Source organism: Tupaia chinensis, unplaced genomic scaffold (genome assembly GCF_000334495.1).
Source record: "Tupaia chinensis unplaced genomic scaffold, TupChi_1.0 Scaffold143776_1, whole genome shotgun sequence".
NCBI lineage: Eukaryota > Metazoa > Chordata > Mammalia > Scandentia > Tupaiidae > Tupaia > Tupaia belangeri.
This window is the reverse complement of record NW_006203625.1, coordinates 14,808-21,410: the sequence shown is the minus strand read 5'-3', so window position 1 is coordinate 21,410 and position 6,603 is coordinate 14,808. Positions and strand designations below refer to the sequence as shown.

At 38.0% G+C, this 6,603-nt stretch overlaps 1 pseudogene; it reads right to left on the bottom strand.

The window, feature by feature from the left end:
• Nucleotides 1–1,080: 1,080 nt before the first annotated feature.
• LOC102479555 (metalloendopeptidase OMA1, mitochondrial pseudogene) lies at nt 1,081–2,845 on the bottom strand (annotated as a pseudogene).
• Between the last annotated feature and the right edge of the window lie 3,758 nt (nt 2,846–6,603).

Genomic DNA, 6,603 nt, shown 5'->3' with positions numbered 1-6,603 from the left:
TTCACAGTGACTGTACTAATTTACATTCCCATTAGCAGTGTGAGAGCGTTCACTTTTCACTACCACCAGCACTTACTGTTGAGTAATATTCTATAGTGCATATGTGCTACACTTTTCTCAACCCATTCTTTTGTTCTTGGACATTTGGGCTGATTCCATGTTTTAGCAATTGTACATAATGATGGACACGGATGTGCAAGTGTTTTTCTGAATGAATCCTATCCTTTGGGTAGATACCCAGGACTAGAATTGCTGATCATATGGCAGTTCTATTTGTAGGTCTTCAAGGAGCCTCTAAATTGTTCTTCATAGTGACTGTACTAATTTACATTCCCACTAGCAGTGTGAGAGGGTTCACTTTTCACTACCACCAGCATTTATTGTTCTTCATTTTTTTAAAAATCTTAGCCATTCTGACTGGGGTTAGGTGATATCTCACTGTGGTTTTTATTTGCATTGCCCTTATGATCAGGGACATTGAGCATTTTTTTTTTCATATGCTTTTTGGTCATTTGTATGTCTTTCTTAGAGAGTTGTCTGTTCAGCTCATTTGACCAGCTTTTAACTGGATTGATTATTTTCGTGCAGGTAAGCTGTTTGAGTTTTTTTGGTTATCACTCCCCTATCTGAGGGAGAGTTTGCGAATATATTTTCCTATTCCAAGTATTGTCTCATCACTCTAATTATTTTTTTCTCTACAGAAGCTTTTTACCCAGATGTAAGCCTACTTGTCTATTTTTAGGATTATTGTCTGCCCTTTGGGGGTCTTTTAAAAAAGTCTTTGCCAGGACTGATGTCTGCAAATGTCTTCCCTGTTCCTACCAGTAGTTTTATAGATTTTAAAAAAAAATATGTAATGAAAATTTATTCTGTGACATTTTCCTCATTGAAGGTATTTAAAAAGATTAAAATACATCAATGTTTCATGACAAATATCTAGAAGGATTTAGATAATATCTGTAATATACATTATTTGACCCTGAATATCCATTTTTGTATTTCAAACATCATTTTAAAAAAACATAAAAATGATAAGGATTTCTACATTCTTAATATATCTCGTGTCTCATAAATTTTAATTCAACTGCCAGTTCTTTTCTCAACTATGTATGTTAACAATATTTGTTCCTGTTCTTCAATGAGAAGAATATCCATTTTCCATTTCTTAGCAGTGATATTTGGGTCTTCTTTCTCTGATTCTTCGAAAAAATGCTTCACATTGAGTCTGAATAGTAACTGAGTGTCTGGTCTAGAAAGAGGTGGGCCATGACAAATCCCTCTAATTTTGTGAGCCTGGGGCATAAGTCTATCCACATACCCAGCTCAATTTCCATGAGAACGGTGTGCAGATAACCATTCAGGGAACTTGGGACAGCCATGAAGGGTCTCCACAAACTCCACCTGCTGCCAAAACACTGAACTGGCTCTTACATCCACATAGGCCTTTGCAGCAAGCTGTAGTCTGATTTTACCAGCTTTAACCTCCAATGTTCTATTGTATGGTCTATGAAACATATCTTCCTGAAATTGAGACTGGAACGGTGTGCAGATAACCATTCAGGGAACTTGGGACAGCCATGAAGGGTCTCCACAAACTCCACCTGCTGCCAAAACACTGAACTGGCTCTTACATCCACATAGGCCTTTGCAGCAAGCTGTAGTCTGATTTTACCAGCTTTAACCTCCAATGTTCTATTGTATGGTCTATGAAACATATCTTCCTGAAATTGAGACTGTGTCCACTGGCCCAAAAGTGCCAAACTATCTTGAGGACAAATGGCCCAAATCATTGTGAGAAAAATCATACCTTGGAAATCCAACAGATGAACCAAGCTAGCCTTTTCTGCAGCACGTCCAAGCATTGCATGTGCCATCTCTGGGCCCAGAAGAAAGAACAGCTGATGAGTATCAGTTATGCTCTTTAGCAGACCTTTGAAAATAAATATTTGCCCACTCGGTAACACAAAGGCATTTACAACTGAAGAACTGACCACATGAACAACTGACTTGGTCTCAGATATCCCTGAAATATTTATTACATTTAATCAAATGATAGATCACTTCTTTAACAGCCAGGCATACTGCATCTCCCTCTGTTAGCATACCGTTTTTAAATTCTTCCATCCACATTTCACATTCCAGTTCTGATAAAAGTCTAAAGTGCTCTTTGTCCAACAATAGTTTACTCCTTCCTGTGACTGGACACTTCCAGGTGAGAAAAATAAAACACTGCGAATAGGAATCCCAAACTGCTCAAACCAAGGAGGAACTTCCACTTGTTCTTCCTCACATTTTCTTTCAATAGTTCCTTCTTGTTAGGAGGAAGTGCCTGCCACCATTTCCTTACATCCCTGCCTATGAGGACAGCGAGTAGCTTCTGCACTGGTTCAGGAATGATCCACCAGAGAGGAAGCGGAGCAGCTAGTAACCATGAAGTGTGGAAACCTCTGAGAGCTCTCTCAAGAAGACAGTATAGAGAACACAATGCTGAAAAAGTAGGAATGACTGTACCTCCTTTCATCAGTAGCTGTCTTGAAAAAGTCATTCTACACGGTACATCTGCAGTTAATCAGCTCATTCTCCTCACTTTTAGTACTTGGGAGATATTTTGGTCTTTTATTATTAAAAGTTTAGAAGTGAAAGTTCCCAGGCAGAAGAGTCAACCTATTACTCTGATTTACTCCCAGGCAAACACCTGTTTACCATGTGGTTAATTTGTACTTGGTGACATCCGAGTGAGGTTACCGCTAGTGTGTTACATTTTCTCCTGATGGCCAGTGGATTAAATCGAAGGAAAACTCAGTTTCTAACATCAGAATGCAGCCCACAGAGTAAGTGCAGCTTTCTTTTGGTTGATTATCCAGGTGGTGGCGAAAGCAATTCCCAGTAGTTCTACAGTTTGAGGTTGTACATTAAGATTTATGACCTATTTTGAGTTAATTTTTGTCCATGGTGAGAAATAGAGTCCACTTTCATTTTTCTGCAGATGGATACCCAGTTTTTCCAGCACCATTTGCAGAAGAGATTTTTCTTCTCCTCCCTGAATTGTCTGGTACCCTCAGTCGAAAATTGTTGACTATCTGTGTTGGGGTTTATTTCTCTATTCTGTTCCATTTATCTACATGCCTCTTTTTGTCCCAGTACCATGCTGTTTTGATTATAACAGCTTTGTAGTATATTTTGGGTTCAGGAAGTGGGATGCCTCCTACTCCCCTCTTTTTGTGAAGTATTGATTTGGCAATATAGGGTCTTTTATTATTCCAGATAAATTCTATGATAGTTTTTTTAAAAAAAGAATTACTTTATTTATTTATTTTAATTTGACCACAGAGCAGGGAGAGAGAGTGAGAAAGCAAGTCACCAGTTGCCAGGTACAAGACTTGAACCACAATTGGCCATGTGGGAGTCCAGAACCCTTAACCGCCACGCCACCTACCAACCCCTATGATAGTTTTTTTCTTTTTAATTCTGTCAAGAATATCTCTGGTAATTTGATTGTGATTGTATTAAAAGTAGATTAATTTGTGTAGAATTGACATTTGAGTAATATTAATTCTTCTAATCCAGAAACATGGGATGTCCTTCCATGTTTTTGTGTCATTTTCAGTTCTTTTTAAAGTTTTTCATAATTTTCCTTGTACAGGTCTTTGACTTTTTTGGTTAGATTTATTCTAGGTATCTCATAATTTCTGTGGCTATTGTAAAAGGTGTTGTTTCTCCAGTTCTACTCAGTCTGCTCATTGTTGGTGTACAGAAGTGCTGTGGACTTTTTTAAGTTGAGAATTCACCCTTGGTCAGTTCACTGTTGGTGTATAGAAATGCTATAGATTTTAATGTGCTAATTTTATATTGTGACACTTTATTCATTTATCATTTACAGAAGTTTTTGTGGATTCTTTTAAATTTTCTATGTATATAAGCATGCTATATGCAAGTAGAAATAATTTCAGTTCTTATTTCCTATTTTAATGCCTTTTATTTTATTCTCTTGCCTGATTGCATTGGCTAGGACTTCCAGTACTATATTGAAAAGGAGTGGAGAGAGTGGGCAGCCTTGTCTTATTCCAGTTCTTAGTGGAAAAGCTTTCAGCTATTCCCTGTTCAGTATGATGTTAGCTATGGGTCTTTCTTTCTTTCTTTCTTTTTTAATAGATTTTTTACTGTAGGGCATATGTGTTCACTAGAGAGACAGAAACAGAGAGAGAAAGCCAGAAATCATCCCCCTGGGGGATGACCATGCTGTAATCCCTTCACCTCCATTCTCCTCCTGGAATTTTGGTGTGCCTGGCATGAGTTTCAAGCCTCCAGGTCTGGGACTTAAACTGCGGTTGGCCATGTGAGAGTCCAGAGTCTTGACTTGCTGTCTCTATATGGGTTTTTCATATATGGCTCTTATCATGTTGAGGAATGTCCCTTCTATGTCAATTTTATTGAGAATCTTGGTCATGAAGGGATGTTGTATTTTTACATTATAGTAAAGTAAACAAATATATTACAGAGCAAAATGCAAAAGGCACATGAATTTTTAAAAAGAATTATTTATCTTATTAATTATTATTTTCTAATTTGCTATAAGGCATGAGTGCTAGAGAGATAGAGAGTGAGAGAGAGAAAGGGAGAAAGCAAGGTGCCAGGTCCAGGACTCAAACCATGGTCAGTCATATGAGAGTCTAGCCCCTAAAATACCACGCCATCTGCTGACCCTGATCATATGGCTTTTATCTTTCCTTCTGTTAATATGATCCATGACATTTGTGATTTTATATATGCTGAACCACCCTTGCATCCCTAGGATAAGACTACCTGGTTGCGATATGTAATTTTTTGAAAAAAAGAATTATTTATTTAATTTTATTTATTCATTTATTTTAATTTGACCAGAGAAAGAACACACACACGCACATGCACACACACACACACACACACACACACACACACACACACACAGAAACACACACACACAGAGAAGGAAAGTGAGAAAGCAAGCCACCAGGTCCAGAACTCTAACCGTGGTCGGCCATATGGGACTGTCCAGCGCTTTAAACACCACGCCACCTGATGGTCCTGATGTGTAATCTTTTTAATGTGACATTGGATGCGATTTGAGAGTATCTTGTTGAAAACTTTTGCATCTATAAGCATCAGAGTTAATTGGTCCACAGGTTTTTGTTTTTCTATTTTTGTTTCTACTTTTGCTAGAGAGTGCATACACTTGCCAGAGAGACAGAGAGACAGAAAGTGAGAAATCACTCCCTGGGGGGATGGCCACACTACAGTCCCTTCTCCTCATTCTCCTCTTGGGACCTTGGGCATGGATACACACATGCCTGGTGTGAGTTTTAAGATGCGGGGTCTGGGACTCAAACCATGGTCGATTAGGTGGGAGTCCAGTGACATAACCATTATGTTATCCGCTAATCCTGGCATGCAGTTTTGTTTTTTGGTATGTCTTTGTCTGTTTTGGGGATGAGGGTGATGGAAGCCTCATAAAGTGAATTTGGGAGGATTCTTTCATTTCGGAGTATTAGAAATAGTTTGAATAGAAGGACCAGCAGATGGCATAATGATTATGTCACTGGACTCCCACATAGTCGACAATGGTTTGCTTCTCAGACCCATCAGCTCAAAACTCAGGTTGGATGCATGTGTATGCATGACCAAAATCCTGAGAGAAGAATGAGGTAAAAGGGATTGCAGTGTGGCCATTCTCCCAGGGGGTAGTTTCTCAAATTCTGTCTCTCTGTCTCTCTGTCTTTCTGGCAAGAGCACACATCCTATAGCAAAAATCTCTCTTATAAAAAAGAAAAAAAGAAATAGTTTGAGTCAGATGGGTATTAACTCTTCTTTGAAAGTTTTGTAGAATTCAGAAGTGAAACCATCAGGACCTGGGCTTTTCTTGTTGAAAGGCTACCAATCTCTTTGCTTATAATTGGTCTGTTCAGGCTTTCTATGTCTTCCCGACTCAGTCTTGGTAGATTATATATGTCCAGATATTTGTCCATCTCATGCAGATTTTCTTGTTGGTTGGTGTAGAGTCATTCATAGTATTCTCTGATGATCTTTTGTATTTCTTTTTTTAAAATATTTAATTCATTTTTTAGTTTCAAGAAGATCAATTTTAGTTTTAATAGATCAAATTCAAGAACTGTGAAGAGAAATTTGCTTAAGACTAAAAGCCTGGAGAAAGGTTAGAACTCAGCTCAAATAGCAGGTAGATAAAACTAGCAACATTTCAAGAAAAGACAAAAATTCTTAAATCAGGAAAGCAAAGCATCAAAGAAAATCAGTAATGTTTCAGTCAAAAGTCTTAAAATTCTATTTTACCAGATCAGTCTCATGTAATTAATCTCTTTGTCTATTGAATTTGCAGTGTTACTGTGGTCTGACCTTTCTTTTTAAACTCTGGAAGTTAACATTCAACTCTGGACTTGTCTCTACCATTAGGTTGGTCATTTTTCTTGGTTGTCCTTTGTACTCTTATCACTGTGTGTCCGACTGTAGATTTCCTGGCCTAGCACTCCCTTTAGCACTTCTTGGAGAGCTGGTCTGGTGTTGGTAAATTCTTTCAGGTTTTGTTTATCTGAGAATGTTCTTGTCTTTTTT